This window comes from Puntigrus tetrazona, unplaced genomic scaffold (genome assembly GCF_018831695.1).
Source record: "Puntigrus tetrazona isolate hp1 unplaced genomic scaffold, ASM1883169v1 S000000008, whole genome shotgun sequence".
Classification (NCBI taxonomy): domain Eukaryota; kingdom Metazoa; phylum Chordata; class Actinopteri; order Cypriniformes; family Cyprinidae; genus Puntigrus; species Puntigrus tetrazona.
Window position 1 is genome coordinate 300,874 of NW_025047688.1, and position 20,827 is coordinate 321,700.

Sequence of the window (20,827 nt, forward strand, 5' to 3'; positions counted from 1 at the left end):
AAAGAGACTGATCATGCATTGATGCGAAATTTATAGACTGCACTGGTTTTTATTGGTCTGTTTCAAATTAACAGTCGTCTGTAAACTGTGGTCAGTCACGCTGCACAATAACCGCTTGCTGTTTTAACAGATTTCTGAGACACACACAGCTGCATGCACAAGGAGCTCAGGCGTGTGTGTGTGTGTGTGTGTGTGTGCGGATACAGAGATTCATATCTAGAAGTTGTACTACAGTTTAAATAATTCATTAAATCATTTTAATTAAATTAGATGCATGTTGCCACAGTTACAAATGCTCTTTTGAATTTTAATACTAAAATACAACAAAATTACACAGTAAAAGTTTCTTTGAAAAGCTATAATATATCTAATGACATTTCATATAGTTCTACAGTAAAATACTGTATGTAAAAATACCATGGCATCAGTGGGGAAACCGCGAACGACTAATTTTAACCCATAGAAGTCTCTCTCTCAAAAGCGATGCCACAGAATAACGATTTTGGTTCAACATAACTATTTAATAAAGGCTCTTTATGACCCATCTATTTCTTACCTTTTTATGATATGAAGAGCATTTTGTGAAACCAAAAAAAGTTATTTTCTGGATGTTAAAGGTTCTTAGGAACTGCATTTAGACAAAACACCTTATTTTATTATATTACTTCATCTGCTATTGCTAATCCTGCACGTTTATTGCTTTAATTGTGTCATTTGTGTTCTCATGATGCCATTTTGTATTTGTGTGAATAAAACTATTTGCTTGTAGGAAAAGCTACTTGCAATGAATATTAATTCATCATATGACTTTATCTTTTATTCACTATATTATAAAATTAAACAACAGATTTCGGTCATTTGGTATTTTACTATTATTTCAGTGCGTGAAATACATTTTCACTCTGCTGCATAGCATTTACTTTGTTTTATGCTTCCAAAGTTTCAGCAGGAATTTTTCTGACGATGATCAAGTTTCTCTCTGACACAGAAATAGTGTGTTTGAACAGGTATGGTCTGTTAAATCAGTCTGAGCAAATCTCCATGCCTTCGCTTTTGAACTGAAAAGGCCTGATCATGTGTTTCTGTGTACGTGCGTTTGCTTATTCACACGTGTGTAAGTGTATCAATATAAGCTCCGGATGAAAAACATAATGATCTCTTTGTCCCGACAGTTACAATAGCAACAGTGGTCAAAACATCAGCATGTATATGTTCTGGCTTCAAATCAACTCTCAAAATTATTTGAATTACCGACCAAACACAATTAGACTAGGATATTTGCAGGCAATCTTTCTTACCGTATTTATTTCCATATTTATACACTGTGTCATTTAGCTTGTCATGCTCTGACAAAGACGGTAGTCAATAAAAACCATTAACTACTGTGTCTTATTTTACATATGAACAAATAATTATGTCCTGTTGTTTTCATTGATATATTGATTCACACTCAGGTTCCATGCATTCAAGGACCACTGTTTATAAAATAAACATCCACTGCTGTGTGTTATCATCAAATGTTTCCGATCTCATAGAGAGTGGGGAAGACTGAAGGAGCAGAAGGACTATGACACGAAAGTGCTACGCTTTAGATTTCCTGCTTTTAATTGATGACGAGATTAAAGCCACATGTGCCGCCAAGATGTAATACACTACAAGACTATTAAAACCTGCACAGATATTTAAAACACTAGGCATCATACGCTTTAACGACTGGAGGATCATACACTAACAGACTTAAAAATCTTTCCATCACAGCAAACTCAAGCAGAAACGTTCGCCTGTTGCTGGGCGAGACGCATGAAAATGAAAACAAAATGTTCTAAAACGGCTATAATATCAAACATGTTTGATAACCTCCGACCGGATGGAATCAAAGCCTGAAGCTAATAAACGGAGTCTGTGACTATCATGCACTACCCAGTTTTCTGTGAATCTGTCAGCTTTAATCTACAGACTTTTCCTCAACTAGAGCCAACTTGTTCAGACAGTAAAATCAAGGGCAAAAATCGCATAGTATAGTTCAGGCTTTTTACATTATTCAAAACATCACTCACATAGATATATACAGATTCAGCATTTCTAAAAACTAATAACTCCATAAATAAAGTATAAGAGGCACAAAATACAAAAGCTTTGAGAGCTGTTATTTAACTGCTATCTGCATTGTCTGAAAGTATCTTTGATGCATTATTCACCTGCATTTCTCTCTTATAGCACGCCTACACTAGTGCTTTTTGCTTTAAAACGCATGACGTTTGTTACAGTTATGCCTCGTTTATTATCTATTCTGGCATTTTCAAAACACTGCAGACCTTTATTTTGAAACCCTGGGGTTGTATTTCAGTGTAAACGACCAAATAAGATTTTTCATCTAAATTGCTGTTTTGTTACATTTATGAACGGGTCTCTGTAATAACATGGTACTTAAAATCACACAAAAATGTCTTTATTCACATAATCCACAAAAACAATATTCTGATGCATTTAAACATCTCAAATTAAAAAGCATTCTCCAAATGGACAGTTAAAGACCTTATTTCACTAATCATTTTTGCAAAATACATATACAACGCTTTCAAGTTTTATTTTACATCCATCCAAAGTGGCTGCTGTGTTTTTACAGACACACACATGAGCTAAGGCCAAACCTATTTGTCTGCAAGTTTCATATGGTAAAGCATGTGAGAACTCTGCACAAAACCCGAAGGCTTGATAGCTGTTATGCAACAACCTCTTAAAGGTGAACAGGGATTTAAGAGGAACCCCACCAACAACACAGCTCTGTTAGTTTCTTGCTGGTTAGACTTATCTTGACATCATTTACCCTGAACCAGACGAATCTAACATCAAACACTCTTGCACGAAACATACAAAGAATAAGTGATAATGCCACATTAAAGAGCTGTACTTAACCTATCTTGACTTCTCTGTAAAATGTCTCAATGACAAACGCTGACACTGTTTCTGTGAACTTTGGCAATTGTCTGTACAGCTTGTTTCGCCTTGTCAGAGACTAGATAATAGTCATCTTTGTATCTTCTCTCTCTCTCTCTCTGTTATGTGTACGCATACAACTGTAAGTCATCACACAGCATACTTTAATCCACTTAGACACGACATGTGATACAAACAATAAGCTTCAACTTCTAACTTTGCACGCATACTCTTGAAAGCGACACAAATGTTAATAAGAGCCTTAAACAAAAATCAAACAAAATATAGTGAGTAAAGTCCTCACTTCCTGGAACTTCTTAAGGGCTCTCATGGCAGTGTTCAAAGCTCAATCAAATGCATATTAGCTGGCGTAGCTGGTCAAAGCCAGGACTCATTACCACAGACAAAAAGTCTGGGGCTACTTTGTTAAATTTGGGGAAACACAGAGAAAACAGCCTTGCTTATCTAATTTCATCACTGCCAAACAAACACGATCGGCATGGCAAGAGATTAGAGGACAGGAGGAAAAGGAACGAGGAAAGCCTTTGCTTTCTATTCAGTGCTTCCACCACCCTGCTTCAATCCTGATCCAATCCTGAAATTAGGCCCGGGGACAAAGACGGGAGCATGAAAGGATTGGAATGGGTGACCGGGTGGGGGTGACTTAACTGTGAAGAGCAGAGGGACCCTGGAGACACCAACTGAAAACTGGAGGCCGGGCGTAGGGACCTGTTATTTAAATAATGCCCTCGTTCGTTTCTTTTCTTCTGAGCATGCCAAAAAGTGGCAACATGTGGGCATTACAGAGTAGAGTTTTGCATTGCAGAAGAGCATATTAAAATCAAGTAGTTAGTGGGCTGTCTGAACAAATAGGCAGGCACTCTGTACTTATGTATGTTTAAGGTCATGTCTACTTCAGGCACATGGTCGTTATATGATATGTATCAGAATTACATGGTACACGATATTAGGGATTTTTATTTATTGGTAAAATCGATAATGCATATTTAGTTGATATTGTACAAATATATTGCTCAATGCTCATGTCATTTAGATTGAAGTTGAATCTTAAAATAATAATGAATAATTTAACACTGGTAAATCTTAGCTAATCTACAAGTTTCACAATTATATCTTTGGTACCTAAACTGACTGAAAAACTGAATAATTTGCATTAATAATAAATATTCTGTTATAAATTCATATTTATATCCAGGAAGGTTACATCACATTTGATGAGATTTATTTCAAATAAATAAATGCTGTTCTTTTTATATTTTCTATTCATCCAAGAATCTCGGTTTTCATAAAAATATTAAGAAGCCACAAATATTTATTAAGGATCAAATCTTTCTGTGCTGGAATGATTTCTGAAGGACCATGACACTGAAGCAATGGTTGCTTAAAATTCATGTTTGCTATCACAAGAAGAATAAATTTTTTTAAGCAAAAAACAAATAAATCCAGCCTTGTTGAGCATAAAATACTTCAATTTAAAACCATTTTATAACTGTACTAACCCGAACCTTTGAAATTGCAGCGAGTTTAAGACTGCTTAAAACCTCACAAACAGTTTTTGGGTGGCTTTATCAACAATCCATACCCATCCTTAACAAACCTAAACTCCAAAAGTTATCACATAATTCAAATACAACCAATCTCATTTTTCAGAGAAGATTTCTCCATTGCTCTTTTTGTCTCACTAGGTTGGCACTGGCCTTTGCGTCTCCATTGCTTGGCCGGGTTCCATGACTGAAGGCGCAGCGCTGATCTTTTGTGGTACACTTTCAAGCACGAGTGATCTGTGATGCTCCTGTGTTGGGAAAAATCCAAATCGGTTACATATGCATTCAAATATCACCATCCAACGGGTCGGCCACGGTGCTCTCGATGGTCGCCCATTAGCTCTACAACGGGGTGCACAAGGGCTGATGAGATGTCGACACGTGAGAGCCGAGAGTGAAGAAGCGTAGAAAGGTCGAAGGAATCGCGAGAATGAAGCACCACTGAGAGACACAGGCGAAGCTGGAGCGAAATTGGAGATGGAGGCAGGAAGCTACGCACTTCTCCGAGACAAATATCCATGTCTGAGATGTCCGCATCCAGACTTCGCTTCTCAGGTTCCAAGAATGATTTACTAATACAGCATTGAGCAAAACATTAACTGTCTACTAATTAAATCCAAGGTTGTCTTATGTTTTTAAGTCACAGATATTCTCGCGGTTTGAAGCCTAGTTGTAAAGCAACGTGAGCTTCTTTCTCCTGAAGTCTGATATATGTGGTCGCGTGGCTGTAATCAGATTTACAGCCTTGATAGAAAAGACGCATCATGCAAGTTACGCTTACCTTGGAACGTAAGGAGATGGACTGCTCCTCTGTCTACACAGGACAATATTATGACCACAGAGTCATTATTGTTAATTTCATCAGATCTGAGGAAACAAAGTTAATGATTCAGTTTGCTTGATTGGTCAAGTTCTTTACAGACCCCATGAAATCTGCTGGCAGTCACTTGATTTTTCTTGTCACGTATCGTGATGAGCTGAAGCTGTATGTTTTAAGGAACTGGGGTGATTGTACATTTTAGTTTTTTTCTTCTAAATTAATATTTTACTTAGCAAGATGCATTAACTTAAGTGATAAAAAATGAATAGTAAAGATATTTATAATGCTACTTTTAACATTGATAATAATATAAAACTAATATTTAATGGGCACTAGATAATATGCTGAAAAAACGTGACACTGAGTAATGGCTGGGCAAACGCGTTTTGCTCTGCCAATACGTTTTAATGGAAATCTTTCATAAAATATTTCACAATAATACTACTTTTATTGCATTTTAAAATAAACACAAACAGTGAGAATAAAAGACGCCTTCTCACAAAAACATTTATTACAACAGCAGTATAGTTTAGCAGATGCTAAGTGTTAGATAGGATCAAAAGTCGCGAAAATTCCAGGTTTCATTACATGGGTTTTTTAAATGAATCGCTTGAGCTTTTAACCATAATTCCGCAAATAGTTACAGAGATACGGTAAGGTAAGCAATGTACAGACAAGTGTTTGTAGACTGAGGGTGGAGGAAACGAAAGATCAGAGGAATGAGAGGAGATAGAGATGGATGGTTATTAGTTTATTTGTAAGTGTTACGTTAACATTAGCTAAAGCAGGGTGATATATGATAGACAGTCAGTTTATTGGGTTTAAAGTCAGACAAACAAATGCGGTGAGGTATGAGACAGTAATCGTTCAAATGAAATCTAAAGGCAATGCCTTCATATGTACGTGGAGTTTAGGTGGCTTGCTTACAGTCTAGGCTGTTTCAAAGAAATATTACTAAACCTTTTCACAGCTATAGTTCCATATAAGACAATAACTCTAAGCATAACGAAAAGTCTGCCATCATTTATTCACTGTCATGCTATTCAAACTCATATGAAGTCTTAGCATCGCAAATACCAAGATTTTGAAAGTCCGGACAGCATTTTCAGCAAATAAAGCTTGAATTTCAATGTGTTCTTCACATACAGCTATCATACGGACAAAGCAGATTTGGAAAAGTTGAATGGACTACGCTTTATTACACATTTCAGAGACTTTTGTTGTTTTGTCTTTGATTTGGAAAAAGAAACAGCACGGACATTCTGCTAAACTTTTATTTCGTGGTTCCAAGCAGTAAGAAAGCTCCTAAGGTGAAAAAAAAAACAACGTGAGGTTGAGTAAATGATAACAGAAGACTGATTTTCAACCACATATTTCAAAATTAATCCATGTGGAGAATGAATTACTGCATTGGTTCTCGGCGAAACGATAGAAAAGGGAAACAGAGTAAAAGCATTTGATTCCTCAAGAAGGTCACTTTAAGTGTTAAGCGATTTCACAAAACTTAGAGGAAGGGCTGTGGAATCAGGAAGGAAGATAGTACTGTAAGCTGTTGAAATTTAAGCAGGCTGAAGCTCACACTCACCTGACATCAGTGAGCTCATAGTACATGTTTCTGGTCTCGTCTTTCACGTGAGATGGCTGTGCTGGGCGACTCTCTAGCATCTTCATGTTGGAGCTGATGAGGGAAGGCACTAAATCTAACAGAGCTCTGATTGTATCTTTACACTTGTTATCTCATTAGTATGCGTATCTGCTTTAGGCCATTCCTCTATACTGTAGATAACACCCTAGAAAAAGAAAAACAGAGAAAAACAGTGAGAAAAGTTCAAGGCATTATTTGCCGCTCACAAACCACTTGCACCAGGCGACTAAAATTCCAGTAGCATTTGTCCCAATAAATAAGAACACAACAATATTTAACATTTTTAAATCTATTTAGCTTTTGTTTTTATTTAGAGTTTATTTAGTTAAATTGCTGGCATTTTCGTTATGTTCTTTGCCATTTTAGACTTTTTTTATTTCTACTTATTTCAGTAGCTCAAACTTAAATATTATTTAAATTCATTTACTACGCTTTCTTAATTTAATGTTTATGTATTTAGTTTGAGCTTTATTTTAAATACAAAAAAATCTAACAATAAAAAGTATAATAATAATAATAATTATGGTTTAAAAAGTCTGAAAAATAGATTTGAAATTAATGACTAATTTGACTTGAAATAACGTATTTGAAAAACAAAATAATAATAATTAGGATGCATACTTATATTTATCTTATATAAAGTCATATAATTGTACATCCCATGATACACTACAAATTATATAAATAATCATATACAATATTAAACACTTGGCTAAATGTTAACATAAAAACTGAATAAAATATGACATATTAAAGTTGATAACAACAAATATAGTAGAAGTTAGAAATATATTTCTATAAATGACATTTTACTTCACAACCTATACTTCAAAAAGAAGGTCTTAAGCAACCCAAGACGACAACTCTCAACAGCGATCGAAACAAAAATACGCTGAACTAGATGAACGATGACTCACAGCACCGGGTCGACGCGACCCTTTAATAGATGCACGACTCCTGGCTTTGTGGTTCCTTCCAATTAAAACAACAACCTAGTTTTTCTCTTCAGGTTTGGTCTATATCTGTCTTCTCAGATGACTTTAGAGGGGAATAGTTTACTTGAACACGCAATTCTCCCCATAACTGTCTTTCCATCTGGTCCTGTTTAAACCAATCAACACAGAGTTGAGCAGCCAGCCAAAGCTCTCATTTCCAAGGCCCGTGTGTTTGGACCGTCATTCAATCTGGATGTAGGGGAATACAGAGTGTGCTAGTGAATATATGTGTGTGCTGCATGCTGGCAAAAAGAGTCTTATTTCCGCGTTTCTGTGTGTGTGTCCACAAGCATGAGTCTGTGCTGTAATATACGCTGTGCGCTGTTGGCACAGGCTATGAATTTCAGCTGTGAGCCTCGTATATTTCCATTACATGAAGCGGTAATGACAGAGCCGACCCGCTTGTTGGTGACATTGAACTTAAATACAAGAGACAGACAGACAAACTTAAGTAAACACATACCCACAGACGTTTTAACTCTGCAACTAAATCATTTAGCAGCAGACGGAAATAAGTAAAGCACGCGCGAGATCACTCATTCACAGACCAAGACAAAGCCGGGAGATTTCCAAGAGAAATCGACACCCATCATTTACTAAATTTTACATGCCCTGCTACCTTATATTGCATATCACATCACGTTTCTCTCTAATTGAATGCAATGGTATAGAATTACTGATCGCCGATGCATTCAGAAATCGCTGAACTGCTTTTGCACCAATTTATCGCCCCATTCTCATTGTAACGCATTAACTAGGATGTACACATATTCGTATTGAACTATTTGGTATGAGGATTCTCGGTTTGCACAAACCGAATCATTCATTGACTAATCCTATTACGCCTATAAAATAAAAAAGACCTCATAAAATTCGCTATTGAGCTTAACAAGTAACAGGCAACGCGGTGTGTCCTCAGTGAAGTAGCTGAAAGACTATCTGAAAGTATACAAATGACAGAGATATAGTCGAAAAACATAAATTATTACATCAGATGCTGAATGCTCACACACTCCGCCATTCTGTTATTACTTTTTCTTATGAGGAATTGACAGACGTGGTTAAGATGTTTACTGGCAAAACTCTTGCATGTTGTGTTCGTGATATCCACTGCACACATTGGATTTGGGCCAGAGCTGTGTCCAACATACAAATATATATACCAATTTCTGAAGTAAGCAATTACTCCCCGTATAAAAACATAGCAAAATGTACCAAACCATGTCGTATCAAACCAAACTATGAATTTATTGAACCTTGCACCATTTACATTTAATTTAGCATTTGCATATCAATGTGCTCACCTAGTGATCGATCCTGGTCTACAGAGGCTTAACCACTGTGAGATCAATGAGACCGGGAGCCCACAGAAGGGCGATGTGGGCATGTCACACTCAGACATGACCTCCAGAGTATCTAGAGACCAGTGAGCCGTGCTCCACCCGATCCACGAACACTGGCACTGGACTTGAACACGCCACACTCTGCTTAGAGCCCGGTTCTGTGGAAAAGAAAATGAACGCTAGATAACATGCTGGATTTAGTGACACACCATTAAAAAAATTACTTTGGCTTTCTACAAAATGATCATACCAACTTAAGATGTCATGGCTGTTTTAGGTCAGTGGTTGGTTCAAAGTGGTTGACCAGCACTACTCCAGCTTAACCAAGCCATTTTGTCTATATTAGAATATGGCAGAGGATTTTGGGAGGCTGCACGTAGTCAAAGCCATTTTGGTCTTTTTCTGCTGAAAACTGTGGGCCCATGCCAGTTGTTTTAGAAATGGAAGATGATTAATAGTTTGGAGGGTCTACAACCAGCGTGATAGAGACATTTTTGTGTTCTCAAATGGAAACTACATTCTACCATATTAGATAACCAGATTACTGATGATATATATAAAGGGTCTTATCAGCACTATCCAGAATGATTAAGATTATCTACCTGGTCATTCTCTCTGCCCAATATCCAGGTGGCTCATTTTTTAAAGCACCATCTTGCTTATGACCATCTAAGCTAGTCAATGGACACTCTAAAAAAAGTTTCTTATTTGCATTAATGGGCTCCATGAGGAACCTTAACATTCATGGAAACTTACCACACAAAAGGTTCTTTATGGAATAACAAACTTATTTTTAATAGAGTAGGCTGGTTTTAGCCAGATTTCAAGCAGGGTTCTCACTACATGCATACACTTAAACCGCTTATTGTAACCAAAGCATAATTGCCTGAATACATTAACATTTTCTGAAACACACATTGCTCATTCTCTCATTTAAACAACAGGCACTGAAGTCAGCTGTGAAGACTGCACCAGTCATGCAGATCAGACTGCTTACACACGCCAAAAACTAGATTTAAAAATGTATCCACAAAGACAGTATGACATGACTGCATATATCAACACAGTCAGTACTGTACAGCCAAGCTCAGATGAATACTGCCTACGTTAGTGGTTTTGTGGGATTGTTAAACACACACATGCAGAACACACACATTTTCGTGGCTTGTACTGACTCATGGAATGAATGTCTGGATTTTAGGAGATATCCTGAATATCTATCTCAGAGCAGAGTGGATGTACATCCCTTTTAAAACAAATCTATTTGAACAAAGAGAAAGAAAGAGTGTGAAGGCAAAAATGGTGAGGAATGTATGCATGATAAAACAGTAAATGAGAAATTCACTCGTAACATTTAAAACCTTCAAAAGTGTTTCATAAGTACTTCCTTCAATACAAAGAAGTGCAGAGAAGTTTGTGACAGTCCAAATCCTGCCAAGAACATATGGTCCCGAGACTGTAAATAATAAGAAACAAGCAATCTGAGAATACACAATTTAAAAACTTTCTTCATTCATCCTTACAATATAAAATGAATAAAATAAAAAATAATTGAAACAGCATTTGTTTAAAATTTTACATTTGTATTCAACATGCCACAGTTGTTTACCAGCTATTCAGGAACTACATCAAGGCAAGTAAAATATGACATAATCATTAGTAAACTAGTCCTTAATCTCTGGTGTAACAAGAACGGGTTTCAGTCAAATACATTTTATAATAAGTCATGCAGATCTCATACAAAGAGCTTTTTGATATTTAAATTTGCTGATGCATCAGCACAGTCGACTAATGCATGAGACAGATTTCCTGACACTGAAACACCCACACACCTGTGGTTTCTGTAATTTATATGTCTATTCTTCTCTTTGATATGAGGTAGCAAAAGAGAGAGTTTGAATTAAACCAGATGAAACCAGATCAGAACTTTCCAGACTTACAGCAAAGGTCCTGAGGTTCTTTTGAGTGCAGGAGGTGGAAATTAAGATCCACAACCACCAACTGGATGATGTGCTCCAGTGGGCACGGCCAAAACAAGAGCTGTCAACCGACTGATGTAGCAATAGAGGCTCTAGGAGTGTGTTTGGCAGCGTGTGTGGCGAGTCACTGTTAAGTTAGCTTCTATTCCTCAAACCTTTCTATACTTATCTGATGTCATAATGCAAGTTCAAAAAAGTTTGAGATATTGAGGAAGAATTGAGAAGTACAAATATCTCAATTCAATTACAAAGCCCAAGAACTTTATAAACTTATATTAGGTATTACTAGCCAAATAATACATGTAATGATTTATAATTAATAAATCATTAAAATTATAATAAATTATGAATTATGGGATGTTAAAAAATAGTTGCGATAATATAACAAATTTTAAACTTTAAAAACAAATAGTACAAAATAAAATAAATCACAGTACCTTAGAAATTGTTCAATAATATCCTGTTATAGTGGTGTCTGTGTGGTATATTATTGTCATTGCTAATATTACCCATGCAACAAACATTAAGTAAGTCTGTAAAATCTGGAGACAGCCGCCTGTTGACGCGTTCACATTCAAATCAATGGCAGTTGCACAGCAGACCCATGTTTGTTAGAAGGTCTACAATATATGTGTTCTCACCCTATCATATAAGTAAGCGTCTGTTCATCTGAATATTGCATATACAGATATTGCATGAAGCACTGATACAAAATGCTTTAGTATGGTTTGATTTCTTTGTCTACAAAGTGCGGTGGTGATAACTCACTTATCTTTAATTCACTTATCTTCATGGCTGTCTATGCTTTTATAGTCATGCCAATAAGGCTTGTTACGAGAGACAAAAAAGAAAGACAGTAAAAGTAATAACTGCACCACATACTCATACGAGTCAAATGTTTTAGTAATGAATGAGAAGGGCTGGACAGAGATGATTTTAAAGCTGAACTGAACTGACCCTGCCAGTTGTTTTACCCTTTTTCTGGGCATGATACTTCAGTTATGCTGGGATTCCCCTTGCTTAAAAAAATAATGTGACATCAGCTATTCTCACATGGACTGAAAACACTCACACAAGATGCCTTGAGTCTGCCTTGTCCTTGTCTGCTCTCACAGGACAACATTAAAAGAGATGTATTTGACTTTTCCTTAAAAGTTTTTTCCACTCTAAGTCAGCTTATAATGGGTTCGTGCACCAAAAATGGCTTTACTGTACTGTACTGTACTCTACTATACTATTCTCTCTTTGTCCTCTCATAAAGATCTACTATAATATTAAATACCTTCTATATGCAAATGATTGGCCAACTTATATCTGAAATGAGTAACAATGGCAAGTTTGTTAGGCACTTAAAAAGGTATTGGCATGTAAATATGGGGTGTAAGCAGTCGTGATGTTAATGCACTCTCAAGCCTCGCGGCGTCATTATGGTGACGATGCCTGAATAGCCTGTTTTTCTGCTTAGTCTCAAAAAGAAATAAACAAAAAAATCGGTAGCATTTTATTTTGATAGGTCACTTTAGACATTCTGCTAACAGTAATTAACTTTGCAACATCAGAAATGTTTCAAGTATATGTGAACTTCTACTAACTTTACACTCTACCCCAACAGTCTACTCTAGTTAGTAGACATGTTGTTGAAAATTAATGAGAATTAGTTGACATATAGTTACAAATGCGACGTGACGTGAACACTTTAAATGAACCAGATACGGACAAAAGCAGCGGCTAGCATGAAAGAAAAAAAAAACTTCACTGTTTTGTTTTGCTTTTTAGCGTGAACAGGCCTAAACGCACACGCTCATGCATTACACGCACTTAAGCACTTTAGTCAAACATTCTGGAGTGATGGTTTAGTCTATTTTAGAATAGAATGTATGATGAACTCACATCAGTGCTGACTTGGCCTCTAAAATATCCAATCACGGCGTGTTTCTAATTATAGATGGTTGAACAGCTGGAGGCATTATGTTTTAAGTCTTGTTTTTCGTATATGTGTTTTTACTCAAAAAGCACAAGAAGGCAGATCTCATCATTTCCGCTTTCTGCTAGCACTCGCATTGGCACTGCGTCCACGTCATCTGCGCAAAAAATTAAACTCCTTCTCTGTCACATCAAACCCCAAATGCCAATAAAAATGAATGACCTATTTTTCATGTTAATCTTACAAATATGGGATAGCTGAATCTTTCAAAAGTTTATTTTATTATTCAGACAGCTATCCCACTATGAAAACAACTAGTGTAAATGGCCTCCAAGATGCATGTGAGATGCACACCAATCCAATCAATGACTTAAACCACCACATTTAACAACCAAAATATTTTCTTTCCTAAACCAGACACATAATCTTATCAGTAAAGCAATAACAGACCTACAGTCAGCTCTATATCGCCTGCACACACAGCAGGCCGGTGTAGATACTGTATCTAAATCCTGTTGAATGAAGAGCATCTGGAAAAGTTGTCCATCTGGTCTGGTGAAAGGTATAAAGGCCGCTTTTTCTCTTTCCCTTTTATGCAGCGCCTCTCTTTTCTTTCTGAGTGGATAGTGCATGTGAGGGTGAGGTTAAAGTCTGTCTGGGCCAAACAGAACCAGATGGCGGCTCTTTGTTTTTTCCGCTCGCAAAGTCTTGTGACATGCTTCCACCGCGCCGGTGCTTGAGGTCTGGTCCGCACGCAAAGGTGGGACACAGATGTTCGGCAGGGAGGTGTGTGTGTGTTATAAACATCTGAGCGATCCGTCACATCAGCGCTGACACCTTGGCAGGAAAATATCACACACACAGATGGGTTTGGGCATGTTTGCTGACTTTGCAGGTTAATTCTCAATATAATACAGAGGAGTTTTTGCTGGCGATGTCAGTGTGTATGTCAGGTTGTAAAAATTGTTCAAATGTATTATTTTTTAACAACAATAAAATAAACTACAGCCAAATTGTATATAATATATAAAATAAATATTTTGTGGGGTTTTAATAAAAACGAGACAAACTGCTTTACAGAGTTTTAATCTGACATTCATTTTAATAATATATTGATATATTTCAAATGTATTTTCTACTGCAATAACAGTAAAATAGGCATAACTACTAGTAACTAACCCTAAACCATATTCTAACCTTAACTCTAAAATACATTAATGTTATTCATTAATATTAACCTCCCACAGAGGCTGAGTGCAGAAAAGGTAAAAAAGTCTCATTGTCTGTGACTAATAAAGGCTTTAATATAATAACGTACTGGCTGTATCTGAACTGACCCTGCTTGATGATTTTAACCCCTATATCTCTAAACTGTCTCTAGGTGTTAAAGCCCCATCTGGAGGGTTAAATTTCCAGGTCACCTCCCTGAGAAACTTTTAAGAACACCTGAACAGACAGTAACAGATACGCGCTCACCACCAATAACAGAATGTCACTAGCTATTTTAATATTACTGTTACTGTCTGTGTCAGTCTCATTCAAGGAGTATTAAATACTGTAATCATCAGCAATTTCATGGTCTAACTGGAAAATTGGCTGTTTTCCTACTATTTCTGCTAACCTTGGTGGTTTGAACTGTATTAGAAAAAGGAAGGAATGTGCTGACACATCAATAACCTTGAGTGTGTGTGTGTGTGTGTGTGTTCTAGCTGTGAGAAATCCACATTCTGCAGAAAAGGTTATGTAGCATCTTAGCACTAATACATGACACTTTAATATATACACAATACCATTAATGTCTATGGATCGCGTAGATTTGTAAATATTTTGGAAAGAAGATTCTTATGCTTACCAAGGCTGAATTTATTTGACGACTCCAGCCAAGTCTTACCGATGCCAAACGTACACTTCCAAATCACAGATCAAACTACAGCTTTAGCCAAATCTGGCTCCACTCAACAAAACAAAGCCCCCGTTCCTCATTCCAGTCTTCGGTCTGGTAGTGGCTCATGAAGAATGGGAGAGGTCAGCTCACAGACTCTCCTCTCATTACAGGACACTGACCGCTGCCACACGCTCACATATAAATCACACAGATACCCACGAGCACAAAAACACACGGGAAGAAAGAGGAAATTATATCTTTTAGGTGACAGCATAAGAGAAGGTGCTGGTGAAAGAGTGGAACAACAGAAAGCCGAATAAAAGGAAAAGAGGCAGCAAATAGTAACAGAATGAGTCACTACATTAATACATATGCTGAAAGATCACTTTTCAAACCTGTCCAACACAGAGACAAAACACTCCTGAGAAAACTCACTCAAACCTCCTCTATTCTTTTCACACATTCTCAAAACCTTGACGTAACTGAATCAGAGTTTCCACTTGCATAAACCCATATATGCAATATTTGTAAACATACTCTACAGTTCAAAAGGTCAACCAGGCTAAGTAAGATTTTGTTCGGAAGAGGGAAATATTCAGGAAGTTAATGACTCAAAAGTGACGCCAAACAACATTTAAAATATAACAAAGATTTAAATTTGAAATAAACATCTTTGATTGGGTCAACCAAATTCTGTAAGCAGGACTAAAAAGCATTTAATGCAAGGGTAATTTGTTTACTTGCTCTCATATGCTGTGCGAAGTGCCACCATAAAAAAATGAAACTCCGCTCAATAAGATACATCCTTCAAGTTAGTGATTTTTGCATGATAAAAGCACCTCTCGCACACCATAACAATGCATAGCTGGTTGGCTCCTCTTCACATCATGCTTAAACGAGCATCAAATCCCCATCAGAGCAGCTCTCCACAGTATTTGCATGGCCCTGTGAAATTGGACCATTCATGGGAATAAAGCAGCCAAACATGCAAAACTGAAACTGCACTGATGCTCTGAACCGACAGCGTCTCCAGAATGAGCTCATGACCCCGGAATGACCCGCAACTGAACATTTTAATATATCATTCACTCATGTCTGCTCTTGGCAGACAACGGCAATGATGGAGAACTGGGAGGGTGCCAAGAGGTTGATCTGTGACCAGCCAGGGTAACTGCACTAAAATAAACTGTGCTGAAGATCATTACGAAGAAGTAGTGAATAGGGTTGTCAACAAGAAAACTGTGCTAATTTGGTGATTCGTTTAAACGTTTCTGACACCCAACAATTTAATATTACAGTGCAATTAGTGCTAATGATTATCCAATATAATAAGAGACTGTTAGTTAGCGTTTCAAACCGGCATAAACAGTGGTGTTTTGCTCAACACTAATTGGAACAATGTAGGTCTTTGTGCAAAATTAATCTTACACTTAAAATCAACTTCCTGTAAAACTTAGTTTTACCCAGAATGCTCATCCGTTTGTGAGCAACGCATTAGCTGTCAAAGTCTGCAAACAGGATGAATTTCTTAGTTTAACTTTCCAAACAGGTCTAAGCAGCTTTGGAATGGAATATATCATGCCTCATTTCATTTGAAAGCAAACTCTAACAGCTTCTTTACAGCATTATTGACGGTCTATCAGTTTATTAGGCATACAGTATGTTTTGTCAGGTCAATGAAATATAGCATTGTATTGTAATACCTAACTTAACCAACAAAGCCTGATTGGAAAACCATGCCCACATCTACATTTTTTCAAAACTCTTAATAAACACTACTGACTTTCAACTTTCATTCCTTTCCACATCAAATAATAAAGACTTTAATAAAGTTTTGCATGGTTCCTCACACAACACAATGCTATAACCTCACAACACTTGCATTATAGTGCATTATTTGTGAACTAAATAAATTGCATCACATTACAGGCTCCATATAACTGGTTCTTTTGACATAGTAAACTTGCTTGGTAGCTCACCCGGTACAGATTATACTTTATTTAAATAATGCTATAAATCCTTCCCTATATTGTCTTAAGTTTGTAATAAGAAATTATTAATCCTGCTGCTTTACATTTTCTGGTACACAACTGGTTGTTTTAAACTAGAACTGTTAAATTATCATAAACCCCCCCAGAATGCATTAATTACCACCAGCAAATTATCACAAAGTACATATTTTTATGATGCGTTAAGATCCTTTTTAAATCACTATTATTGTTAATAACGGAAAGTCTGAAATCCTTGTTGAAACGTTTACATCGAATAGAAAATATACGCTTTCCCACCTATTTTGACATCTTTGATCAAGCTCCGCCCCCTTCCATTATTCGCACCTTGGACCCAACCAATTGAAATTTCCCTAAAAACTACTATACCAGCAACGAGCCCCAAAAGCCAGGTCTTCAGATCTTATATCTCCCAACGCAAACTGAGGGCAAAAACAAATCTCAAGAAGTCTATCGCTGTCTAAAATCTAAACCGGGCATGATGGAACAGTCAGAAAGTTATATCAAACGTCCAAACTATGGCTAAAAAGTCTCCCCTAAGCACACCTGTTTAGGACAGCAGACCCCTGGCATTGTTTTCCGCATCTTTTCAGCCGTGTCACACTAGAATGAATCGCGTGTCGGGTTACTTACTGCAACAGTAACGTGCAGGAAACACAAACATGCGCGCGCCTTCTCCAGTTACAGAACGCGCCGCTCAGAAGTTTGCGCGCAAGACAATCGCACGATCACCGAGTTTGCAGGCGAATGGATGGAGCATATATAAATAGATTGCGAGTTTTGTTTGTTTTTTTAGGTATGAGGAACTGTTACTATACCTTATTTCACAATTTGCATGCACTCTCAAACAATCGTCCTCACTTCCGACCCATACTGGTATTCCCATCATTTGGAGGAAGGCTGAATAGCATGCCATGTCCTTTCAGTCTCTGTTTCCCGGAGTAAGTACGGTTCGCTCAATGGAAGAGCACGAGTGTGTGCTGCGGGCCTCCTCTCCGCGCTTTGCCCCGGCAGCTCTGCGCGCTCACCTCGTTGTAAACTGAGCCAAGTCTGCGCTTACATCACACATTACTATGGTGACTTCAAATCCCTGTAACTCTCCACCCAAAATACCTGGCGGATCACTGCACAAATAGAAATACGCTTGTGGCTTCTGCAACGTCAAATGACTCCTAAATTAAATCAGAGCATGCAACATATTAACTACGACTTTTCCATCAGGAAATTCCTCATTTGCTGCTTATTAATAGTTAGTAAGGTAGGTTAAATTTAGATATTGGGTAAGATTGGGGATGTACAATAAGATCACGTTGAATAAGGCGTTGATATGTTTAATTACTGCTAATAAATGGATAATATTGTAGTAATGTGCAATCTAATAAGCAACTATTTCAGAGACCCTAAAATAAAGTGTTTTCTTAATTAATTTGATTACGCTTTTGTTTAAGTTTAAATAAAAGAATGATCACAACCTATGCTTTATGCATTTGTTTAATATTTGCTGTTTAATTTTATTGTCCGGTTTCAAATAAAACATTTAATAGGCAATTCTGCAAAAACTAAATTATATAACAATAGGGCTGAGAATAATTTTGAACGAATAAATCTGACTGCCATAATAAATGAACATGCACCATTTAAATCCATGCATTCCACTATTTGTATTTGTATTTTTTGAATGCGACATTACATTACGTGACATATTTGTTACACTTTCATTAATATTATATTAAAGTACAAATAATGCAAAACAACCTGATAAAATGTGATGTGACACTCCCTGATCTCTCCTGCTTTTGATTTAGAGGAGGTGAAGGGCAGGTGGAGGCTTCCACAGCTAAACTAAATGCTGAACACCTCGCCTTGCGTGATTCAGCTGATATAGCTCAGCGGTCAGCCATACAAAAATTAAGACACAGAGACAGAACAGCTCGAATGACACACACTGATGCATCATACCCAGATTAACGCAGGACTGAAGAGTTCCCATATAATAACCAGCCCAACCTTTAAAACAAGATACGCTTTTATATTGTTTGTGCAATTATTTTATAATAACAGGTCTGTGTTAAGTATTGTAAAAGCAAATGATTAACCATACAAATAAGATACAGAGAAAAAGGTTAGCTCAAGTGTATGGATGACTGGGCACTAGACCAACTCAAAATTCCTCTCTCTCTCTCTCTCTCTCTCTCTGTGTGAGTGTGTGTGTGTGTATGTAAACCCACCTTCACTGTTACAAACTCTCTCTCACACACACACACACACTCACATTCCCCAGCCAAGTACTCTCAGTCTTGAGAAGCTGTCAATCACCTTCATTGTTCTGCTGTGTGGGTCTTTAAGAGCAGGTGAGAGAGCCTTTGTTTTCAATCAGAGTAAACACACGCAACACTCCCTCACTCACCCGCTGTGGAGAGGCGCTTTTGGCCCTGCCCCCACCTTTTCTCTTTAATACCCCTGGGGCAATCCAAATAACATTCCACAGGCCCACTGGAGTGGATGAGTACGAGCAAAACGAGTGGAAAGAGAAAGAGCGATTTTACAGAAAGCATGTTGATCTCACAATCTTAATATCACAAAATGATACATGTAAAAGTATTCGATTATTTAGTGCTGTGATATAAAGAAAACACACTACCAGTCAAAGGTTTAAGGTTTTTCATTTTTATTTTTTTATGATTTTGAAAAGCGTCTCTTATGTGCACCAAGACCACAAATATTAAAGTTTATGCTAGAAAAAATATTACAGTTCACTGTACTGTTGATCAAATATTTGGTCAAAAATTCTGTAAATTGTGATACTGTGAAATATTATTACAATTTAAAATAACTTAAAAAAATTAATCCGTGATGGTACAGCTGAAATTTTTAGTTGTTAAACAGTTTAGTTGTTTAACAGTAAATATTTGCTGTTAAAAAAGCATTATAGTATTGTTATTATATCTGTTGATAAAAGTTGTGTTTTTTTAACAATAGTATAGTTGCTACAATGTTTAATCAATGCTCTGGTGCGCATAAGAGCCTTCTGTTAAAAAAAAAAAAAAAAAGATCCTAACTATCTCAAACCTTGAGCAGCAGCTTAAAGATTTGGTCAGCGCTAAAGTTTGTCATTTCTATTAAAACATTCTGACTAGAGTGTGAAACTGGACAGAAAAGGGAAATTTCAGGGCATGGCCGGACAACAAAAATGTGTCATTATGATATATGGCACAGACTTCAGTTCTCACCTCAGGCAACAACGGCTGGGCACAAGCACTGAAAATGGATTCTTTCAGCCAAAGGAAAAATATAAAACAAACCTCCACCTGTTCGGACTGAGAGGTCATTCTATTTACAACCTTTTTAAGTACCCCGGGGCTTTAGAGTTATGGGTTTGTAGTGAGATAGAGAACTATCCAGCTTTTTATTATTAAAATAATTTAGCGTGCAATGAATGGAGTTAAAATGGGTTAGCCGAGAGGTGATCCTGTGGTCATAATTGAAGAATGTGCAGCGTAAGGACAGCAATGTCTCACATTCACACACTGAATATAGTTTCATATTGCGCAGATGTGTCAGTCACTGCAAAACCGCTCATTGTTCACTGATGACTTTTTAAGAAAGCAGACCAGAAAAAAAAGTTATTTATCTTCACTACTTCTTTTCTTGACTATTTGGCTTCTATCTGATATTTACAGCCACTAGACAATTCATTCTTTAAGATCCGGAACAAAGAAAACCTT

The 20,827-nt window shown here is 37.0% G+C and overlaps 1 pseudogene; it reads right to left on the minus strand.

The window, feature by feature from the left end:
- Nucleotides 1-20,827, minus strand: part of LOC122332252 — a 76,638-nt pseudogene that overhangs the window by 18,817 nt on the left and 36,994 nt on the right.